Below are 25,511 nucleotides of genomic sequence, written 5' to 3' on the forward strand. Positions count from 1 at the left end.
GGTTCGCACATTCCAGGCCTCAATATGTAGTTTTGTGTGTTTCTGACCGCGTGGTGGTGATCCCTCTGGATGCGGTATTCCAGACAGGATTTTGTGAGGCAGGCTATGTTTGGGGTACCTTTTCTAACCCCCTCCCCTACTGGGGTGAGCAGAGTAGATCCTGAATAGGGCTGCTCAGTCATGGGTGCAGCTGCCGAGAAGCTCTTTCTGCCTCAGTCCAAGAACTTAACGACTGTATCAAACACCCATCGCCTGTGTGCCAGGTCGTGGCTAAGGACTCCCAGACTTCACTGTCCTGTCCCCGTTACCACTTCCTGATCGCCACAGGACTTTGTTTTGTCCAGGATGTAAAATGGACAATAATATAAAAAAAACAGATGAAAACTGTCCAACTGGATCATCAGTGTATATACCAGCTGTATATACACAACAACACACAAACACCAACTAGATACACACAACAACACACAAACACCAACTAGATATACACAAAAACACCAACTGTATATACAAAAAACACTCAAACAGTCCAGAAGCACTTCTAGAAAGCCCCAGAGCATGATACTGCCTAACAAGTGCATGGCTCAACACAGGAGAGCCAGTTCCTCAGAACAGGATTCGGCAGTCTTCCTTCACCTTAAGGAAGAAGGACACTCGTTTCAGGACACCAATGTTCAGATTTTGGACAGGGAGGACAGATGGTTTGAGAGAGGAGTGAAAGAAGCCATCCATGTCAAAGTAGAGAAGCCATCTCTGAACGGGGGGGTGGTCTGCGACATCATCTTTCACCAATTTACAATCAGGTCCTTTCAAAACTCCCCAAAAGAACTACTCAGCAGACTCATGCTAATGACCAGCATCAGCACACGAGGGTGCAGTGATATCTGTGCATTTCAACGACCCCCACCGATACTCACAACGACCATTGTTGAGTAGTCAATGAGTTTTGGTATTGGTCGTTGGAATAATAGCCCTGGACACACCTCACAGAGGTTTAAAAGCTGAGGCAACACCAACCACCACCAGAACTGAAGAAGCCTCTTGGATGAGAGGTGAAAAGTCTTCAAGGTCTAAAATGTGGTTTATCTTTGTTTGCATTGATTCCGAATCTGTTTGTCTTCATTTTGTGTTTGCTTCTGGTCGATTTTTGTGTCTTTTTGTGTGTTGTTGTCCTCATTTAGCCAGTCCTGGTGTTTGTTTGAGGTAATTTAGTTTGTCTTTGCTGTGCTTTGATCGGTCTGACAGGATGTCTGTCTGTTCAAGGTCGACTCCCAGCAACTATTCAGTAAATAAGTTAGAAGAATCTGGCAGTTGTTTGTGTTTTTCCTGTTTGTGTCTCTGAAGCTTCTTGTTTCTGTAAAACAATAAAAGAGAGAAAGAGGTGAACCTGCTGCTGGATGTTTTGGTGAATCAAACTCTCCTGGTGTGTTTTCTGTTTGTGCTTCAGCTCAACCCGTCCTCCTGAAGCAGCAGGAAGTCCATAAAAGAGTTTTTGAAGGAGACAGCATCGTCCTGTCCTGCCATCCTCCTCAGAGCTCCACGCCTCCTCAAATCCACTGGTTGGACAAGAGTCAGTCTTCCTCTTCTTCCTGAGACTCTAACTGGTTGTTTTTATGTCATTCATAGTTTAAATGGCCGGTTGTTTCCTTCCAGGGATGGTCCACATCAAGCAGAGCGATCGGGTGACCGTCGGCCTCAACGGAAAATTGTACTTTTCGAACGTGCTGAAGACCGACAGCAGAGACGACTATACCTGTTACGCTCAGTACACGGCAGCCAGGACTGTTCTACCAGAGGCGGCCGTTAGACTAACCGTCATGTCCAGTAAGAACTCACAATAAATACACAACAAATACACAATAAATGCACATAGAGACACACATTAAGACACATACATGCACAGACAAACAACCACAGATACATCAATCGATCAAATACAGATAAATCCACACAAACATGCACATATTTTTGAAGGTTTTCAGGTTTTTTAGAGAAGTTGGACGTAGTTTTGGTCATTTTAGAAGGTTCAGAAACCATTTGGACAATTTTGAGGTTTGTTGGAACACTTACCGTCTCATCCTGGAAAAGTTTAAGAAGTTTTTAAATCATTTTTTGACATTTCTGATATTTCAGATGTTTTTGGACACATTTCTAGTGATTTTGAACAAGTCATGAGTCATTTTAGACAAACTGAACCCGAGAACACATCCAAGGTACCAGTGATTGTTTCTATGACTCCATGTCAAAGACATTAAACTGTTCACACTGGGATACATCCCATAATACTGATGCAAAGGTGGTTATCTGTTAATTGGAAAGGTTTTAAAGCATTTTGGATAATTCTTTAGTTATTATAGTTAGTTATTTTGAACCGTTTTGTGTCATTTTGTTCGAGTTTGGAGAAAGTTTGGGGAATGTTTAAGTATTTTTGGGAACTTTTCAGATATTTTGAACAAATTAGTTTTTTAGAAGTATTGAACAAAAAAGATTTACAAGATTCTGTCTGTAGGCTGGATCTTATAAATTCAGCTGGATAGAAGTGAGACTAAACTTAAAGACTGCAGCAGAAAAGGAGAACGTCCCCTGTAGAAAGTTCTACAGTAGACCTACCAACAACTGGAGAAAGTTCTAGAGTAGACCTACTGACAACTGTAGAAAGTCCTAGAGTAGACCTACCGACAATTGTAGAAAGTTCTAGAGTAGACCTACCAATAACTGGACAGTTGTCAGTAGGTCTACTCTAGAACTTTCTCCAGGAGATGTTCTCTGTGGACTTCAAGGACCTGGAACTCTGGAAATATTCCCAGTATGAAGGTAGAACTCTGATCATGAATAAAGTTTCTGCAGATGAAGAACCAGATGTTCTCAGGAGGTTCTGTTTGTTTTTTCTCCCTGTTTTCTGCTTTGTAAAGGTTAAATCTTGTCTTATTGATTCACTTCACTGATGGGTTTATTATCCCCTGCCACCACGAAGTGGAAAGGGGGATATAGGTTTGGCCTCCGTCCGTCCGTCCATCCGTGCATCTGTGCGTCCTTCTGTCCGTGCGTCCGTCCGTCCGTGCGTTCGAGATGAAGGGGACAGCTTTTCTCGGAAACTGTTACAGATAGGATAATGAAATTTACTGTGTAGCTTCACACCATGGAAACCTTGATCGAGTTCGAAAATGAGACGCATACGACCATTTTTGCCAGAGTTATGGCCCTAGTCCTTTATTTTGGACTTTCACTGAAGGGGACAGCTTTTCTCGGAAACTGTTACAGAATGGATTATGAAATTTAGTGTGTAGCTTCACATTATGAAAATCTTGATCGAGTTCGAAAATGAGACCTGTGCAATAATATTTAACAGAGTTATGGCCCTTGATCACTATTTTGGATTTCGACTCACAGACATCACATGTGGCGGGGGATATGATGACCATGTCGTCTTGTTGTGTTTATCTCACCTGTCGTCTGTCTTCAGGTAACGCCGTCCCTCGGGCCAGGAAACCTCATTTCTTCGTTCCTTCTGGATCTCGAAGTTCAGTTTTAGCCCTCAGAGGAAACAGTCTGACACTGGAATGCATCCCTATGGGCCTGTAAGGATCCACACACTGTCTGTTTGGGTTCTTCATGGTGAATTATAATGAAAATAAACAGATTCTCTGCTTCATTAGCAGTAAAATCAGCGCATGAACTCAACCTGCAGAATAAATTAACTATAAATGAACATGAAAAAGCAGTAAACAGATGATTGTTGACATTAAACACAGATTAAACATTTTAGTCATGAAAACTTCTTAGAAAGCTTTAATTTACCAAATAAGTCCATGTCATAATATTTTGTACGTAATTTTAGAATATTAAAGTTCATCTTACGGTTTACTGTGTTAAATCAAAAGGATATTGAAAATAAAATATGTTCAATTAAGCCATAGGATTGCTGTTTTTATTGTTAATTTACACACAGATGTCTAAATTTACTGTTTGTTTTTGTGGTTTTATTAATATTTTTGTGAATTTAAAAAAATAGGTATAAAATCTATGGATATAAAAAGGCAAAAATTCAGCACAATTTAGTAAAATAACAGACTTTTACATAAAGTGATTTTTTCGGAGGACATTTACACATATTACACATATTACACACATATTTACAGTAAACATGGTTAAAATGACGACAATGATGATTATAATCAATATAAAAATAATAATAGAGCTTAATATTGCAAAAACATTTATTTTTTATTATATAGTTTGATGTAATAAAATAATAATTAAATAGTGTCTAAAACTAGTGAGTTAAATTAGTTAATTTAGCCAAATGATTTTTTTTAATGTACCTTTACATATTAAATCATGTATATCTGGTATATTTTAATATTTCATAAAGCTGCATTTAGCTTTGCTTAACTGTTTAATCTTATAGTAAATCTGGTAAAATTTGAGTTAAAACAAGTAACTTTACATAAGAAAACTTGTATATATGACAGATGTTTAGTCTTAAAATCTTCATCCACCTATAAATCAAATAGATTTACCTTTAAAATCATTGTTATTAAACAAATAATTCTGATGGTATTATTTATAATAAATATGTGATGAAATTCACTCAGTTTTATTCATATTTTCATGTATTTTTGTGTCAAATCGTGAGAAATCTTCCATTAAATATCAGATCAGATGTTTAATCTCTTTGTTTCCCCAAACAGTCCGTCTCCATGGCAATAAACGGGTTCCATTAACGATGAAACAGGATATGACATCATTAATGACCTAAGCTGCTTCGATAGGCTCTGATTTCCTCCATCGGTCCATCAGACGCCTCCTCATCTCCTGCTCTCCTCTTCCTTTATTCTTCCTCACCACCTTCTCCTCCTTCTAATTCTTCTTCTTTTATTTTTTCTTCTCCTCCTCCTCCTTCTCTTTCTTTCCCTTCATCTTCTTCTTCTTCTTCTCTTTCTTCTCCTTCTCCTTCTTCTTCTCCTCCTCCTCAGACCGACCCCTAAGGTGGAGTGGGTGAAGAGAGATGGATCTCTGGAGGACACCAGCGCTAAGGTGGAGAACTTTGGTCGGTGGCTTTACTTCAGCAGCGTCCAGCAGCAGGACGATGGAGAATACGAGTGTCGAGCCTCCAACATCCACGGATCGGTGGTCCACTCCTTCAGCGTGTCCGTGGAGGGTGAGGAGACATTACTGTCCTGGAGGACAATCTGAAGGACTAAACCAGATAGAAGATAGAGAATAATCAGAAGGAAGCTAACATCTAGAATAGAAACAGTAAATATTTAAAAGAGATGTTTTCTTTTGTGCTTGTTCTCCGTCCAGCTGCTCCCTACTGGGTGAAGGAACCTCAGAACCTCGCCTCTGCTCCTGGAGAAACCGTCCGTCTGGACTGTCTGGCTGAAGGCATCCCCAAACCTGAGGTCACCTGGAGCATCAACGGGATACCAATCACAGGTCAGAAGGTCTTCTTCTGTTCTCAGGTGGAACCCAACAGCGAGTCCACCAAACAGGAAGTAACGAATCGATCATTTAGTCTGACGATTCTGTCCATCTGTCTCCATGGTGACCACAACTTCCTCCTCCTACTCTATCTCCTCCTTCTTCTTCTGTGGTTCCCTGTGAGCCTGATGGAGTTCAGGGAGGAACTCTGCTTCAATTCCTGTCTCTCCAGATGTGGCCTCTAACCGTCTGTCTTTCCAGATGTGTCCTCTGTCTGTCTTTCCAGATGTGTACTCTGTCTGTCTGTCTGTCTGTGTCTTTCCAGATGTGAACTGTAATTGTCTGTCTGTCCAGATGTTGGCTCTGACTCTGTCTGTCTGTCTTTTAGATGCGGTCTCTGACTGTCTGTCTTTCCAGATGTGTCCTCTAACTGTCTCTTTCCAGATGTGGTCTCTCACTGTCTGTCTTTCCAGATGTGGTCTCTGTCTGTCTTTCCAGATGTGGTCTCTCACTGTCTGTCTTTCCAGATGTGGTCTCTAACTGTCTGTCTTTCCAGATGTTTCCTCTAAATGTCTGTCCATCCAGATGTGTCCTATCACTGTCTGTCTTTCCAGATGTGGTCTCTGTCTGTCCGTCCGTCCTTCCAGATGTGGTCTCTGTCTGTCTGTCTTTCCAGATGTGGTCTCTGTCTGTCCGTCCAGATGTTTCCTCTAACTGTCTGTCCATCCAGATGTGGTCTCTAACAGTCTCTTTCCAGATGTGTCCCCGGACCCTCGGCTCAGTTTTGCGTCTGGAGCCCTGATCCTCAGAGACGTGGGGTTTTACGATAACGCCGTCTATCAGTGTGAAGCCTCCAACCATCACGGATCGATTCTGATCAACTCCTTCCTGTTCATCGTCGGTGCGTTGGCTGGCGGTCTGACAGGCTGATTGATCCCTGATCGATTGATCGGTTGTTGATTGGTTATTGATGGTGTCCGTGTGTCTCTCAGAGCTTCCTCCTCAGATCCTGTCCTCTGACGGCGTCGTCTACAAAGTGATGGAAGGAGGAGACGTCCAGCTTCACTGTGAGTCCTTCGGCTCCCCGAGGCCTTACGTCACCTGGTAGGAAAATCCAGATGTTTTTATGCTTTCATCCAGATGTTTGTATACTTTTATCCAGATGTTTTTATAGTTTTATTTGATCTGGGTTTGATTTTTAACCTCTGAATCCTGTAAGAACGTTAGAAAAATCAATTATCTCTGAAATATCACCAAAACTACAACATTTATCAAAACGCTGCAAAGATTAAAGGATATTAATGAATTTTTAACTTTCTGGCGGTCCTTGAATGCATCACATGTGGCGTTCAGGTCAAAATAAATAGATCCAACCTTGATATTTCATCAAAATCACTTCTTCTCAAAAAGTAAGAAATTAATAAATAAGTTAGGAAGTAAGAAAGGATGGGAGGAAGGAAAGAAAGAGATGAATGGGAAAAGTCCAAAATAAAGAAGAAACAGAAAGAAAAGAAAAGGAGGAAATAAAAAAGAGACAGAAGAAAAAATATGAAAAGAAACTAACAAAATAAAGAAAAAGATGAACAAAGAAATGAAAAATGTGAAAGAAAGAAAGACAGAAAGAAAAGAATATGGACGAAAGAAAAAGGAAGTGGAAGAATGAAAGAACAAGAGAAAACAGAAAGGAAAGAAGAAACAAAAAGTTTGAACATCACAACTTTATAATGAAGTGTTTTTCTATAAAAACTACTTCCTGATTTAAAATGAAGCAGCGTCGCCCTCTGGTGGCTGTAGGACGAAATATAATAAACAGAACAACAACAGAACCTAAATAGAACCGCAATAAAACCTAAAATGAACCAGAGCAGAACCAGAACCTTAATTCTGCAAACAGAGTTTCTGTGTTTCTATGGAGAAAAGAAAGAAAGAATGTGTTCAAATCTGTTTTAAATGCTTAAAACAGCAGCAGACTGCTATTTACTATTTTTATTTACTATTTTCTATTCTTAATGTTTTGTTTTCACTGAGCGGCTCCGGATTATTTCAACTTTATGGCCCTGAAATTATTTTTTCTCAGACAGAAGCTTTAAAGTTTTCAGGATTCGTTTATGATTGATCGTCTTCTGTCTCCGATCGATCGACTTGTTGTTTATTGATGTTTCTTCAGGGAGAGAGAAGATCTGGTTCCTCTGCTCTCTGACCCTCGAGTTTCTCTCTTCACCAATGGAACCATCAAGGTTTCCAACGTGAGCTACGAAGACGAAGGGTTTTACACCTGCTCAATCAAGAACTCCAGCGTCTCCTCCATCACAAAGTCCACCATCAACATCACTGCCAACCTGGAAATCTACAGTCAGTACCCAGTCTTTACAAAATAAAAGTCTAGAAACTCCAACATCTCCATCACTGCCAACCTGGAAGTCTACAGTCAGTACCCAGTCCTTACAAAATAAAAGTCTAGAAACTCCAACATATCCATCACTGCCAACCTGGAAATCTAAAGTCACTACCCAGTCCTTACAAAATAAAAGTCTAGAAACTCCAACATCTCCTTCCCTGCCAACCTGGAAGCCTACAGTCAGTTATTATCCTTTACAAAATAAAGGTCTAGAAACTCCAACATCTCCATCACCGCCAACCTGGAAGTCTACAGTCGGTACCTAGTCCTCACAAAGTAAAAGTCTGCAGTCAGTTATTATCCTATACAAACTAAAAGTGTACAGTCAGTCTCTAGTCTTTACAAAATAAAAATCTGCAGTCAGTCCTCAGGCCCTTCTCTATTTTTTTCCTCAGTTCTTTACGAACTAAACGTCTACATTAAATAAATGTCAGGAAATATTAATCAAAAGTCTGAATAAAAAGCCCATAAAATATCTAACTGAATATGTACAAAATTAATATTAAATCTTGAAAATACAAACATTTCAGAAAATATTATAATAAAATGTCCATAAATATTAATAAAATGCCAGAATAAGTATTATATAAATGTTTAAAACAATTCAATTACAATGTAATAATATCCAAAAGCATTAATGAAATGACAGAAAAGCTAATTAATATGGCTGTAAAATGTTAATAAATTTTCCAAAAATATGAATAAAATGTCAGAATAAGTCAAAATTTTCAGACAACAATTTCAGAAAATTATAGAAAATTTGGAAAATATTAACAATCTGTTTGAAAATATCCATGTGTCAAATATTATGATGGAAATGTTTATTTTATTATAATGTAATTTTTAATATAAAATATTTTAAAAATCAAATATCCAGAACATTTGTAAATGTCAAAATATAACAAAATATGAATATTTCAGAAAATATTATGTAATAATGTCCAAAAAATAATAATGATATGACCAAAAAATAACAAAATATCAGAAAAACATGACCATATCAAAAATATTCATGAAATGTCAAAAAGATTCAAATATAAGAAAACACTAATAAAAATTTAAAATATGAATGTGTTCAAAACCGAAATGAATTTCCAAAAATATAAATATGTCAAAAACTCATAAAAGTCTGGAAGTTGTTGAAAAATAGTGACGAATAGTCAAAAATATTAAACCTTTAAATTATTGTTATTATTGTTATGATTACTATTATTATTATTATGTAATCAAATGTAGATCAAATGGCAAAAAAAATCTAATTAAATAAATAAATAAATTTAGTATATCAAATATTACTGTGTCCAAAAATCTGAATGAAATATATCACTAATTAGTCAGATGAATATAAATATTTCAGAAAATAAAACTAAAATATCAGAGAATGACAAAGCTACTAATAAAAGCTGATTTCTTCATCTTTATTTTAATTTAAAATGTTCCTATGTTGGTGTTGTTTGTTCTTATTCCTGTTAAACGTTTTCCCGCTCAGATCGGACCATCGTTCACTCCGGACCTCAGGATCTTCGGCTGCTCAGAGGAAGCGATGCTCTGCTCGACTGTCGTTTCTACAAAGATCCTCGACTTCACAAGGTTCAAGTGGTCTGGAAGAAAAACGGACACAAGCTGCAGGAATCCTCCCCCGATGAAAAGTAAAGCCAAAAAAAACCACTAAAACAAAACACTAAACTCTGTCAGAGGACTAAAAATCTAAAAAAAAACCTTTTATCAGCGGCATTAAAAAAGTCCTATGCAGAGCTTGAACCTGATTGGTTAGACTCAGAGAAAAGCTGATTTCAAATTAAATTGGTTCAAATCAAAAAGTTCCATTGTTTATGTTGTCTTAATGTCCCAATCATTGAGTTCTAAATGTTTCAACAAAAACCAAAATGTGTTTCAGTGTTTGCTCATCCTCATGACGTGTCAGAAAATACTAGTACAAAAATATCTGAAATTACTTTAAAAAGTTCCGAAAAACATTTAAATGTCCAAAAAAACGTCACAATGTGTTAGGTAAGCATTATATGTAAGAAAATCTGAATAAATGTCAGGAAATTATTAAACTGTGTGAAGGTATGACCTCACCCTAACCCTTACTGGTGTGGTAACGCAGTGAGTGAGAATAAATGAGTGAAAACAGAGAATAAATAAGAAGTTGCACATGAGAAGTCGTAGAGAGTTTATGTTGATGTTTACAGTCGTCTGTTTAAAAGACGGTTGGCGGTGGGAAGGAAACAGTTCCTGAACCAGTTTTACATCTCAGGCTGTGGTACTTCTTGTCTGAGGGTATCAGGGAAACTATCCAGGGGCAGGATGAGCGAGGTCCCTGGTGATCCTCAGCGTTCCTGACAGGCAGCATTGTTCAGTCAGGTTCCTTACAGGTGGCAGCGAGACGCTGATGATCCTCTCAGCAGACCTCACCACTCTGTTCAGTGCCTTACAGATAGAGGCACTGCTGAGTAATGAACCCTAACCCCAAACCTCAATCTCAACCCCAACCTCATCTGCAAGTCCAATCCAACCTCAACATCAACCTTAACCCCAACACCAGTCTTAACCCTAAGCCAAATCACAACCTCAGTCTCTACTCCAATCCCATTTTTTGTTGTCTTCTGTTTAATGCTGGTTTCTGAGCACCAATCCCGGCCATGGAAACTACCGCATGCTCTTGCAGATATGGGGGTTTCTGGTGACTAGTTGGCCCTGGACCATAGAAGCAACAAACAGTCTTCTCTAACAGTTGTGGTATGGGGTCTACCTGACCTGGGCTTGTCATGAACGTCACCAGTTTCTTCAGATCTTTTTCTTATCCTCTCCACGTTTGGATACATTAAAGATGTCTCCCACCTCAGCTCTAATCAATGATTGGTTGAGTCATATTGTCCTTTACATTCTTAGAGGCCAGAGAAAACACGTACCTCAGAAAAACACATACTATCACATTTAAAGACAGGACAAGACTTTTGTCCTTGCAAAAACAGATGTTGTGGGCTGTTTTGTAGTCGGTAACAGATTTCATTCCCTGCCTCAGTCTCCTGGTGTCTTTCTGTCTGTGGGTCCTCTTGGCCAATCAGATTGCTTTATTCAGGTTGAATCATGCTGCTCTGGGGTCAGCTGTGTCTCTGGATTGTATTAATTTATTTATCTGGACTAATTTAACCTGATGACTGTCTGTGTCTGTTTTTCTAGATACAAAATCTTTGGGAACCGAACGTTGAAGGTGACCAACGTCCAACCAGACGACACCGCCGCCTACAGCTGTGAGGTCATCACCAGCCTCGACCACGTGAGGGCTGGAGGATCCATCACGGTGATGGATCACCCTGAAGCTGCACCTACAGCTTCAGGGTGATCGCCGTCAACAAGCTGGGAAGGAGCTCCCCGAGCCATCCATTGGAGCGCCACAGCACGCTGGTGCTAAGTATTCTGGGAAATTAGACAGCCATTGTTGACCTAAAAGGTTGGTTTCAGGAAGTGTTCCACCTACAAGGTCCTCACACATCCACCTTAAAGGAACATTCCACCAAAAGTCCCTTGGTGTCAATCGTCATGGATATGGGATCCCTAGTCAGCCATAAGGATGGGATTATGAAGGAGCAGCAGCAAAATGAGAGAGCGCGGTATGATATTATAACCTGTGATTTATACTGCTATATGCTATAACCTAATGAATGTGTGAACTAACCAAATGCTTACTTTTTATATTCTTGAATTTTGAAACAGTGTAAAAATCAGAAGAGTGCCTCATTCAGAAGAATGATGGGTTGATTATTTTGGGGAAAATGTCTTTTTCTTATACATTTTTATAAGTTGGATGTTTCTTTCAATGTCCTTTTTACATTCTTTGATGTTGAACGATGAATACTGGTCTGAACTCAGGAGGAGAGGAATGATTGTGTTTTTCAAATGTATCTTCCTGAACCTTTATATTAGAAGTGACCACTTGAGGGCAGCACCTCACTGGGAGCAGTGAGGGCCTTGGTTACCAGAGGGGTCAGTAGGTTTAGGTTTACTATTACTATATAAATGAGAATGCTTTCAAGGTTGGCACCTTGGCCACACCGTCTGTTCTCCCCCTCCAAATTACGTAGTCTGGGTGATTATTACTCTTCTTTTATGAAAGCATGGTATCAGTTAGGAATTATGATGAGTGATCTGAATACTATCTAATGTTTGATTATTTGTCTGATGATTTATTGGCTTATGCTTTTGCCCTGCTGAGATATATTTTAATAAAGCATTATTCTGTCATTAAAGACAACAGATTGCAAGTGTTTTCTTTTTTTATCCCTGAATAAATACATCTAGCTCTGAATGTAAAAGTCAGATTATTGTGTGCATAACAACAGTGGAGGTTCTGAAAGGTTACCTAGTCAATGGGGCCGGGGTTGGCCCTGTATAAACATATCCTAGTGGTTGTCTAATTGTCCAGAACGTCTGAATTTAACCTAGCAACTTACCAAGTGCAAGATCCATGAGAGGAAAAGCTGCCGTTAACAGGATCGTTAAGGTGCACTGATAGAACAGTTCATGTCCAGGGTGAATGGGGTCTCTCCTGATGTTCCCTCTTCCTGGTTCTAGTGGAGAACAGTTCCTGGATGGAGGGTAGAGGTCCTCCAGTGATGTTTTAAAGCCCAGGAGAGGCCAGCAGCAGGTGTTTCAGCATCTCTGCCCTCAGACAGCATCTCTGTAGAAATGTGAGGTGGGATCTGGCCTCTGTCGGCTTCAACAGCTTTAATGAATCCTGGAGGGATCCTTTCACACTTTAAAGGAGCCACTGGGAGGTTTTAACAGGCTGTTTGACCACCAGGGAGGTGACGGGGCTGACCGGGGCTGGACATCCCATAATGAGGCGCTGCTTTGTCCTGAAGGCCGGTCTGACTTCCAGAGGCTCATCCAGCATTTTTAAACACGTCATCTTCTCTTCTGCAGGAATAAAGATCGTTTAAAGCAACAACATGAAGCCAGTTTCAGCGGATCAGTGAAATAAAGAAGAAATTCATTCAGACACCGTCAGCATCAACTCAGCATGAGGTCCTGCAGCTCTGTGGAAACAAAAGGAGAGAACCAGAGATGTCTTCTGAGCAGCAGATAGAATGATGTTTAGTCCAAAACAGAGAAGAATTATTTCAATTATTTATTCAAGGAGAATGTAAAAAAGCATTTCCAAGTGTCCACAGCTGTGACCAACAAGGCTGTCTCCACATACTGCAGATGCTTACCTATCTCCAGACTCTTCCTCTGTTCATCATCAGTAGAAAGATGTTTCTCCATGCTGAATGGATCTCCAACTACTACCTCCTCTGTTCTGTTTCTGAGCCGTGCTGCTTTTATTTATTCATCCACTGTGTTTGATTTCCTTCTTGTGATAAATTTGGACAAATTTAAGTAACCTAAGACTCATTTTGAGTAATTTTCGGGAACTTTTTCAAATATTTTAGACAAATCTAAGTCATTTTAGAATGTTTTTGGGCAATTTTTCAAATATTTTTGGAACATTTCTGTTATTTTGGACAAATTTTCAGTGATTTTGGACATTTTAAAAATAGTTTTCAACAGATTTAGGTTATGTAAGACTAAATTTGAGTCATTTAGGGAACATTTTTCAAACCTTTCAATCAATTTCTAATCATTTTAGATGATTTTTCTTCATTTTTGACACGTTTGTTTCCACACATATTTTTATTCACTCTGAATATGATGAATATCTTCATGTTTTCAGCCCCTAGATGGATTTTCCTCTCAGTCTCTCTTGCCGTTTTGTGTCTCTTCTTTGTCCTGCTTGTGTCATTTCCCTCATTGTGGGTCTGTTTTTTGTTATTGTGTGTTTTCTTTGTGTCTTTTTGTGCATTTTCTCTCTTTGGACGGACTGAATCCCAGAAATCTGCAGCACAGATCCAGAAGCAGCGATTGTTTGGTGTCTCTTTGTCAAAATTTTCACAGTGTTGTGTCATTTTGTATTTTTCTGGGACAGTTTTGTTGCTTTGTATTTGTTTTGTCTCATTTTGTGGTGTCCCGTGTCTCATTTTTGTCATTGTGGGTCTGTTTTTTTGTCATTTTGTGTCTTGCTTGTGTCATTTTGTGAAAGTTTTGTGTCATTTCATGGCTTGTTTTGTATCTCATTTGGGTTTCTTTATGTTGTTTTGAGTCTCATTTGTTGTCTTATGTTTCATTTGTGTCTTTTTGTGCTTCATTTCTGTTGTTTGGTGTCTCTTTGTCAAAATTTTCACATTTTTGAGTCAATTTCTGCCTCATTTTTGTCATTTGATGTCTTACTTTTTCTGTTTATCTAGTTTGTTTCATTTTGTATTTTTTGAGACTGATTTGTCGGTTTGTGGTCGTTTTGTTTTGTCTTACCATGTCCCACGTCTCACTTTCACCACTTTGTGTCTCATTTGTGTCATTGTGCATCTGCTTTTTTGTGTTTTTGAGTCTTGCTTGTGTCATTTTGCCAACATTTTCACAGTTGTGTGTCATTTTCTGTCTTGCTCTTGTCATTTTTTGTCTTGTCTTTTGTTGTTTTGCGTCAGAATCAAATGCCTTCATGGACCTCATTTTAACACACATTTCCTACATCTCGGTTCTTCTGGGAACGTATTTGCTGCTGGAAATGTCAAGCATGAAGATGCGTGTTGGAGGGCTTTGTGGTCTTCATCCGCCCCTCCAGCCGATCTGGTCTTGGACTTGTGTTGAACTCGGTCAGACAGAGCTGCTCTTCGGTGCTTCCACCTCGTTTCCAGCTGTGTCTCTGAGTGCCACCTCGGGGCATTTTGTCACTTAAGAGTCAGACATTTGGCCGGTCGGTTTTCCTCCCCTGAAGTGCTTCAAAGGCCGGATGAGCAGCTCAGGGGTCAGGACGGGCTCACGACTAACTGATTTAGGAAGGTTTAGTCTTCACTCTAAAATCCATCCTCTTTGTTTGCACCCCCACCTCCAGGTCTGTTCCTGTTGCCGGCTTTTTTGCTTTTTAAATTCGTTTTTCTCTGATTCAGTGACGCACAGAGGACATCAACTGCTAACAGAATAACAGTCCAGAGGCGGCACAGATAGCTCCTCTTTATTTCTAATTTAGGAAACAATAAAACAACTTAAAAGTAGTCAGTCTCTCCTCTTGTCCTAATCGCATTAGAAGTTTCCAACTTTTTAAATTTCTGTTGTTCTTCTGAAGCTTTTTCTTTTTCTTCCACCACTGGTGCTGCTGTGAAGCTCTGCTGCCCCCTGCTGGCTGCTCAGAGCATCACTCTGTCAGAGACTGAAACCTGGACGCTCATGTTTTAACTGATTAATGACAGAGATGGGGCGTGTGACTGTGAGAGGTTTTATTTCACTTTCATCAGCTTAAGCAGGGTTTGGATATGCATTATAAATAAACGGAGGTTGCACACAATGGTGGTAATAATTTGAAGATTAAACCTCAAGTTTTAATTTTCTGACAAAGTCTGAGTGAAGACACTGGTCTGTGTTGGAGTGAGGCAGGATGAATGACATTAACAGGCTTCATGATAGAAAGACATCATGTCCACCACAGCAAGCAGCTGTCTGACTGAGAGCATCCTCACCATGATCATCACTGACACGAGGCCTCTGATGGTTGAAGACAAAGGCTTCACTACAATCATCTTATTTACTCTGTCATTCCAAATCTTCTATTTCTGAATAAAGAGGTGGAAATTAAAAATGTTTTTTTATCCGATTCATCGATTAATCGAAAAAAATAATCAACCGATTAATGGATTATTAAAGTAATCGTTAGTTGCAGCCCTACTCCAATCCTTTAATTACGTTGCAGTTGAAACTGCATGCATTGGCCGGGAATCAAACCCAGACCTCCAGCATGGCAAGCAAGAACCGTTATCTAAACACAACAGTCCCAGAGGATTCTACCAGTGAACCACCAGTGACTGATACTTGGAAAAAAGGTGCAGCTTCGACTCGCACTCAAAGCAGGAACAGTTTATAAACTCACAGTAGACGTACACAGTGCTGTGTGTAAAAGCGTGCACTTCTCTGTCGTACAGCTGCAGGGATTTAAACAGGACTGTTCAGACTGATGAAAGTCAAATGTTACTCAGTCCAGTCTGGTTCATTCAGACATTACAGGTTCAGCTGACGTCATATTAACAGAACAGAGTACGGTTCTGAAAGGAGCTTCAGTGACCAGACGGACAACCAATGGAACACTCAGCAGTACTCTGATAGTGGCACTGGAAATACTGTGTCTGTGTATTTAGTACAGCAGACTGTACAATTTCTGAGCAGCCGATATCTGCGCATTTTCCTAAGGAGGATAAAACACATGTGCATTGGCCGGGAATCGGCAGGAGAGAATCCAACCACTGAACCACCAATGCTGGACAACAAACACTAAAGATCACATTTGGAAAAAAAATATAAACTCAGCACTACTGAGAAGGCAGCAGTATCTTCTAAAAGAACTAGTCAGAATGTGACCACAATAAGACATAAAAAAATGCCACAAAAGTGCACTAAATCACTACAAACACTCACAAGATGACAGTGAAATGCTACACAGCCAGACCTGGTTAAAAGCTTAAAAAAAGTGAGCAGACAGCAATAATTCAGACATGAAGCTGACAGTTTGAGCTGCCATCATGTTAACAGAACAGAGTGCAGTTCTGAAAGGAGCTTTAGAACCCAGCCAGAGAACACAGTGGAGCATTCAGCAGCACTTTGTCTACAGGAAAAATGCTTCTGCGTATTTAGTACAGCCGACTGTACAGCAACTGGACAGATGTTAAAAAGGAAAAAACAGATGTGCATTGGCCGGGAATCGAACCCAGGCCTCCCGCCCCCGCGTGGCAGGCGAGAATTCTACCACTGAACCACCAATGCTGGATGAAAAAAACCGGACAAGCAGCCACACTGAGCATGCTCAGTTTGACCCTGGGTAAGCTTCATGAGGCAGCTTGAAATGTGTGTCTAAATGTGCCTTTGAAGGTTTAGAATTCACCTCAATCCCATAATAAACAGTCCATTTCTTCAGGGAGGGAAGCAACAAAACCTGCTGTTGTCATGGATTCCATATGCTTCCATATCTACAGTGTAAATCAAGCTGCTCACAATATATCTCTAAATAACCATATTTCTCCGTACATCAGAACAACTGATACATCCAAATATATCTAGACAGAAATGCTAAAACATGTCCGATTAGATATTTAACAGTGAATGAGTGGATGTAGTAACAAAATTAATTATGAAGCAAAACTGACAGCAGGTTCAATGCAAACCTCTTCAGGCTGTTATTTAGGTGATCTACAACTCATATATAATTTTACCAAGCAGGTTTGGAAGCTGTACAGAAATAATATTGTCACACTACAAAACCTGCACGTCTGTATGTTTCAGTTTTTGCTTAAATACGTTAGCAGTTGAGTGAAAGTGAAGTTTCTTCAACTAAAGTCATTTAAATTTAAAATCTAAAGACTGGCTGTAACTTTTAATTTATGCAATATGAATATAGCATTGAAATGTACATATTTTTACTCAATTTCCATATAAATAGCAGGATAGAAAAATTAATGGTATTCGTTGCTTTGTGTCACTGCCATGTTCTCATCAATTTAAAGTAACAAAAACAATATTTTTACCCTGTTGTTACGCACTTTTGGAAATATAACTAACTTTCTAATATATAGACTGGAATACCTATATCAACAACCAAGTTTATACTCACTATTGTATCTTGGGTAACTTGCTAAAAATCTCATTCATTCGTCAGAGAATAGAATATTTTATTATCCTGACAGTTTTGAAAGTATTTGGGGAATTTTAGAGACACTAATACCACAATAACATGTTTTAAAGTTATTTAACTTAATAAAATATATATTGTATTATATATATATTATATATATAATAAAATCAATATTTAGCTGAATGTGTGCTAACATATCAGCTAGCTAGCTACGACAGAATATAAATACAGCTGCTAACGCTACTTTAGCATCGGAAAACATGTTAGCACGTTCGCTTAAAAACACAAAACAAACACAAAGAGACACAAAATCTCTACAGGATTTGTGTTACTTAACACTCAGTGAACTGAATATTTTATCCTGAATGTCTGAAAAGTATTTGGAAATTTTAGAGACACTTTAATGTATGAATGTATGCTAACGTATGAGCTAGTTAGCCATTACGGAACATTAATACAGTTGCTAACGCTACTTTAACGTCTGAAAACATAGTAGCACCTAAGCCGGAAAACACACAAAAGAAAAAGAAAAACACATAAATCTCTACAGCGTTTATGTTACTTATCACTGAGTGAACGGAATACTTTAATATCCTGATTGTGTGAAAAGTATTTGGGAATATCAGAGAAACTTTAATGTATGCTAACACATCAACTAGCTAGCTCCTACAGAATATAAATGCAGATGATAAAGATTAATTTAACCGAAAAAATGTCCAAAAGTATACATATTCTTCTTTTCCAGTTCTGTTATCAGAGTAAACCAAGTCTCATTCCCCTGTAAATCTCTGTGCATTTTGTAAATATTGCACTTGCTGCTTATTTCACTTCAGACTGGATGCCAAACTGCATTAGTTTATCTGTACTTGTACATGCGTAATGACAATAAAGTTGAATCCAACCACAGCGGACCTCGAACGAACCTGAAATAAAACCGTAAAGAACCGCGTTTAGATCCGCTCACCCTGCCGGGGCTTCCTGAGGTCACAATGCGGGACAGCAGGACGCAGCAGTGGGGAACCAGCAGCCGGAGGCCCGCTGAGCACCCGGACAACATGATGGTTCACCTGCAGCCCAAAGACCCACACCGACACGGAGCTGCTGTCTGCGGTCACCGATCCTCCGACCGACCGGGGAGAGGAAAGCTGGCAGCATTAGAGACACACAAACATCACACACTGCTGCACAGCTTCAAAATAAAATACCACTAAAGTACACACACAAATTATAAAGAAACACAAAGACAGACAAGAGCCCCACCAAGAGTCACACAACCAAATACAAAACAATACACCACAAAGAAACACAGGAAAAGACACGAAACAACCAAAAGAGACGGAAAACCACCACCAAGACACACAAAAACACCAAAAAATAAAGATACACAAAACACCACTAAGAAATGTACAGTACCACAAAGATAGACAAAAACACCACAAAGATAGACAAAAGCACTACCAAAACACATAAAGCACCACAAAGACACACAAAAACATTATAAAGATACACAAAAACATTACAAAGAGACAAAAACAACCAAAAGAGACACAAACACGCCACAAACATAACAAAGGCACCACAAAAAGACACAAAGCATGAAAATAATTTAGAATTTCTCTAAGTTATTATTTTAAGAAGCAGAGAAATCTAATCTAACTTTTAGGATTTACTTTTTAAACTTCTTAAGTTATGTCAAGTGACTTAATCATTACTATGAAAATATTACAAATGATAACGGTATTGAAAACATATCGTTATTATTAGTAATATTGTCATAGTTATTAAAATTATCACTAACAAAAAGCAACTACAGTAAATATCATACAGTCCCAATTATATTGCTTTCTTTCTTTCTTTTCTTTCTTTCTTTCTTTCTTTCTTTCTTTCTTTATTTATTTATTTATTTATTTATTTATTTATTATTTGAGTAAAAATGTATATATTTAGCTTGATTTAAACTTAATAATAAGAAGAAGAGTAAATAAAAAATGCAATAAAGTGAAGTATTTTTAAACTGTATTTATGTTTTGGTGGTTTATGTGTCTTTCCTGCCCTCTAGTGGCCACAGGCTGCAATTGCTACGTAAAGTTACTAAAATTACACATAATCTGTATTTCCTTTTCCGCCTACAAAATATAATAATTTTAATTTTCCTTTCCATGAAACGATGACAATGTGATTGAGCTTGACTTGAGGCAGAACATTCAGCGTTTATGTGCAACAATAAACTGATGTGATCAACATCAGAGCCCATACCATGTGAATAATTGAAACTGATAGACTCAGAGACACTGATGTTTAGAATGAAGCTGGAATTACTGTTAGTCAGCTCCTCCTCCTGCTCTGATCATTTTAGTTGGAGTCTTAGTAAAGTTCAAACTATAAAGTAGCAGCTAACCTGAAGAGAACAGCTTCAGCCTTATAAAGGTAAATATACAGAGTCAGTACTTCCGGGTCGGAGTTCAAAATAAAAGACACATGTAGTTACGGATTTTGTCCACAGGGGGCAGTAAACACGTGACTATCCACGGCGGTGATTAAACTGTTCCTGCAGTGGCTGGAAATAAGATGCCAGAGGAAAAGTTAAAGTTGAAACACACAGTGCAATAAATCAATATATAGATTAGACCAAAACACATTAATAAACTAATAAGTAATAATCATGGTGCATAAAACCCAAATGAAAAGCAGAAAATCAGATAAAATCAGACTTCATTTAAAAAATCCATTTATTAAACTAACTTCAAGAAAACAAAACGTCTTTATTACACACACAAATGTTTATGTAAAGGAAAAACTCTGAATAAATATTGAATCCACTGAATAGAATTGCAAAAGACAAACCAGGAACTGTAGTAGATGTTCAATGTCACATTAGCAAACATACTTTTCATGAATCCACACATCTGTTTTAATTATTTATGTATTTACTTCAGACACACCACTGTGTCATTATTTACTGCAGAATTTTAGCTGTACTCAGTGGCGGCTGGCCAATAGTGTGCCGCCCCCCGGTGTTTTTGATTTTTCATTTTTAAAATAAATATTTTTTAAAATAAACAATAATCAGTTATTTTTAGAACCATGTTATGATATGGCACAGCCCCATCTTGAATAATTTTCACCAGCCACCACTGGCTGTACTATTAATCATTAACTGGAGTATTATATCTGTAGTATTTGTTATTACGGTAGTAGTTTAACTGCATTCTTCATCATTTAATTGCAATATTTTACCCTAACCCTACCCATCCACTTCACATCTGCCTCAATGAACAACAAAACATCAGTGGACGGCTCCTATCCCTGCACTGCAGGACCGAAAGATTTAGGAAATCTTTCTTGCCATCAGCAGTCAGGCTATTCTATTCAAATAAAAATGGTTTATATGTTTATATAGCACTTTTCAAGACACCCAAAACGCTTTACAATGAATCCATCATTCATTTGCTCACACATTCTCACTCTGGTGGTGGTAAGCTACATTTGTAGCCACAGCTGCTCTGGGGCAGACTGATGGAAGCATGGCTGCCAATCCACACCTACAGCCCCTCTGACCACCACCAACATTCACACACCAGTGTGAGAGCAGCACTGGAGGCAAGGCGGGTAAAGTGTCTTACCAAAGGAACAACAGCACATGACTAGGCGAGAGCAGGAATCGTACCGCTGACCCTTCAATCATTGGACGACCCGCTCTGCGACCTGAGCCACAGCTGCCCCAAATTAAACAGATAAGAACCCTGACAACTGAATTTTCCTGTGGGGATGAATAAAGTGATTCTGATTCTAAATATTAAATAATAAGTATGTCATTTACTGTAGTATTTTAGCTCTAATATTCATTATTTACTGCAGTATTTACCTGTATTCTATCTCTCATTGCAGTATTTTAGACATGTTTTTCAGCGGTGTGATTGTGACGTTCTCCAGGTGAGCTCAGTATCACATCATATGGTTTAGAACTGATGAGGTTTTATTTATTATTTAGATTTTTTTAATCAGCAGTGTTGTAAATACAGACGTTGCGATCCAAACTTCAAACCAGCTGGTGGCACTAATGAGGCACACTTCACTGTTACCAACCGATAAAACAAAGAAGAGAAGAGCAGCCGCAGACGCAAAGGTTAATTGGTTACTCTAAATTGCCTGTAGGTGTGAATGTGAGTGTGATTGTGTGTCTGTATATGTAGCCCTGTGACAGACTGGTGACCTGTCCAGGGTGTCCCCTGCCTTCACCCGAGTCAGCTGGGATAGACTGCAGCACCCCCCATGACCCTAGTGAGATAAAGCGTGTATAGAGGATGGATGGATGGATGGAAGGACCATACACAGTCTGTGCTGCCGTCACGCCTGGTATCTGCTCCTCGTGTTCACGTTACAAAATAGGATGGGGCATGGGTCGTATGTGTGTTTTATGTTTCATTTTAAAAACAAGTTGAGACGTGGAGGACACTTGTTCACACTGAGGCAAGGGGCAGGTGCTCTAGCACCCCCTGGTGTCTATCTGTGCACGCCACTGGACTGAAAACATTGTAAGAAGTGGAAATCCACAGGGTTGTATATAATGCTGTTCTTGCACAATATTTGTCTCTTAACTGCCCTCAGGATTCTGTCGCTGAGCTTACCAGTTTTACATCACAGGCCAGATGCTGCAGCTGATGATGCTGTAATTCACATAAACAAAGAAACATCAGAATCCATCATAATTTGAATGTTAACAGTCCAAAATGAAAAAGGTCATATACAGCCTTCCTACTGGGGTTAAAGAACCAAAAAAAACAAACATAAAAAATACTTTGTAAAAGCAAAAGGTCGGTAACAGCTTTTATTTTTCTTACTACTTTCGGTGCCCCCCCCCCCCCCCCCCCCCCCCCCCCCCCCCCCCCCCCCAAATATCTGTTGTACCCCCTTGTGCCCCCCACAAAATGAATCTGGATCCGCCCCTGTGTCTTAACCGTAATATTTAAATCCCTTAAACAATTAATAAAATGCAGTATACAGGTGGGGCTTTATATATAGCATTTATATTTATAAAAATATGTACAATCTTAACCTTGATATTTTTAAATGACTCAGATATGTTTATATTATATTATAATAATATGTAGAGTCTTAACAATAATATTTTAATATTTAAATTATTCAGGTAAATTTATATTATATATACATTTATATTATATATAAATTATATGACAAACAATATTGCAGGATCTTAAGCCATATTATTTAAACAGATAGGTCAATTTATGTAATATATAAAACTGTATGGTCTTGAATTTAATATTTTAATTTCTCAGTTATTTTATATATTTAAATTTCTAGAGTCTTAACCTTAATATTTAAACTAGTCTGGTTATTCATATAAATAAGAAAACGGTAATATTAAACATGTTGTTGGTAATTAATATTATTTATTATATTATTTATCTACTGGAAAGTCCTCTGGAATAAAACAGTGACTTAAATAAACTGCATCCTGCACTCTGTTAATCAAAAATAAAAATAAATTACTAAATAAATAAGAACTCTGTAAAAGTACCAGTTTATTCATGTAAAATACTGCATTACAATTTGATATCAAAAATATAAAAATCCGTGAATCAGGAGATTTCCCAACATGCACAGGGAGCTGCAGTTCATCCTGAGTCCTGTAGGAGGCGACATCAGCCTATTGTCAGTCTGCTGATGGATCCAGTGATTGGTTTCTGTCAGCCGACCTTCAGCCTCCATCAGACACTCAGCATCAATAATTAAAGGAAACCAGGAGATCGTCTACATTATGGGGATGTGACTCTTCACACAGTCTCTCCATCAGATCAGACAGTCGTTTCCATGGATATGTGGCTGTTTGTATCGACGACACGCAGAAATCATGAGTAGATTTGATGCAGAAACATGTTTGTGATGGAAGCAAACACAGTTTTAAAGGCAGAAGTAAAGATTCAGATCAGATACCGATGTCAGTGTGTCTCTGCATTCATTTCTGGTCATATTTTATGTTTCTGAATGGAAAATTGGAGTCAATACTGCATGTTGTTTGTGTTTTTTCTAAGCTTTAAGGATATTTGGTCGAACACTTTGGTGCAGACTGAAATATCTCAACAACTTATTGGATGGATTTCCATTAAACGTTTCCACATCAGGTCAGATATTCTTTATCGTGCTTCGTTTCTTGTCAAACACCTGCAAACCTCCCATCAGCCTCATCAGTTTTTGGTGTTTTATTGCTATTAGGCTAATGTTAGCATTCTAACACATTTAAAATAGCTGCTAAATATCAGTGTTTTCACTCCAAGCATGCTAACTTTAGCATTTAGCTCGAACTACCACTTCAGCTTCACAGAGGTGCAAACATGGCTCTTAAATTGACTTTTCATGTTTCAAAGTTTTATTCTATGAGCATTTTTGCAGTATAACATTGGAAAAAGTTGCAAATCTGAGAAAAAAAACTGTTAAAATGTCTTCAAATTATTCATAACCATCTTAAATTAGTACAAGATTACCAAAAGTCACAAAAATGTTAGCATGGTCACTCACACTGATCCAACAACCTATCTGCCTCAAAGTAGTTTATATTGCTATAAGGCTAGCGTTAGCATGCTAATACATTTAAAATAGCTGCTAAACATCATTGTTTTCACTCTAAGCTTACTAACTTTAGCATTTAGCTCGAGCTACTACTACAGCTTCACAGAGGTGCATCATGGCTCTTAAATTGGACTTTTCATGTTTAAAAGTTGTATTTTATTAACATTTTTTGCACTACAACGTTGGAAAAAGTTTGTTTATTCATAGCCATCTTAAATTAGTTCAGGATTACCCAAAGTGACCAAAAAGTTATTTTGATCACTCAGGATGTGTTCAAAGTGACTCAAAAATGATCCAACATACCAAAAACCTACCTAAAATGTCTCAGAATAGTTTATTAGTGCTATTAGGCTAATGATAGCATGCTAACACATTTAAAACACCCGCTAAACATCAGTGTTTTCCCTCTGAGCATGCTAACTTCAGCATTTAGCTCGAGCTACTACTTCAGCTTCACAGAGGTGCACACGTGGCTCTTCATTGAATTTTCATGTTTAAAAGTTGTATTTTATGAGCATTTTTTTTTTTTGCTGAATTTCATTAGACAAAGTTTGTGGAAACAGCAAAATTCAAATTTTCCAAAACAAAGCAGTAAACTACGCTCACTGGAGGTCGTTTTTTATGTTTTCAAAAGAGTTGATGAGCTTCATGGAAGATGGAAATATCTTTTCTGACACAACAAGCATCTAATTATTTGTTGTTGTTGTCCGGATAGCATCAAACATGGCCGCCACCAGCTGACACCAAAGAATAGTCACAACTTTTACAACTGGACAGCATTTCTCCATGTTTTCTGGTCAACAGACAAAGTTTCGTTGTTCTTTAAGGGTTTTTAACTGATTTGACTTCCTGCTTCTTCTGCTCCGTCAGCTAACGTAGCCTGTAGCGCCACCTTCTGGTGAACTATGAGGGCATTCGATTTTTATTTTCCATGCTTTTTTTGCAGATTCAGAGTGTTTTTGACATTTATTGGCTCATACTGGACACATTTAAGACATTTTTAGTGATTTTGCACATTTCTGAACACATTTTTAGCCGTTTTTTAACACATTTCTAGTGGTTTTGGATGAATTACGAGCCATTTTGGCCACATTTTTGTCATTTTGAAAAGATTGTGCTGCAATTTTGATAAGCTTGAGGCGTTTCTGGACATTTATTGGACCATTTTGGACACATTTAAGACTCCTTTGGAGTAATTTGGGGCATTTTTGAACACCTTTTTAGGCATTTTGGACATATTTCTAACGATTTTAGACAAATTACGAGACATTTTTTAAAGATTATGCTGCAATTTTTATAAAATTGTGGTATTTCTGGGCAATTATCTCATTTTGGATGCATGTAGGACAGTGTTTGAGTCATTTGGAGCATTTTTTAAAATAT

General features: G+C 38.3%; 1 protein-coding gene and 1 non-coding gene across 2 annotated transcripts in view; one reads left to right on the forward strand and one right to left on the reverse strand.

Annotated features, from left to right (window-relative positions):
• The window catches only part of LOC110950444 (neural cell adhesion molecule L1.1-like), a 139,646-nt gene that overhangs the window by 22,792 nt on the left and 91,343 nt on the right, over positions 1-25,511 (forward strand).
• trnag-gcc (transfer RNA glycine (anticodon GCC)) lies at positions 16,596-16,672 on the reverse strand. Its single transcript is given in 2 exon segments — positions 16,596-16,630; positions 16,637-16,672. It is a non-coding gene; the product is annotated as a tRNA-Gly (tRNA).

Source organism: Acanthochromis polyacanthus, chromosome 6 (assembly GCF_021347895.1).
Source record: "Acanthochromis polyacanthus isolate Apoly-LR-REF ecotype Palm Island chromosome 6, KAUST_Apoly_ChrSc, whole genome shotgun sequence".
Lineage (NCBI taxonomy): Eukaryota > Metazoa > Chordata > Actinopteri > Pomacentridae > Acanthochromis > Acanthochromis polyacanthus.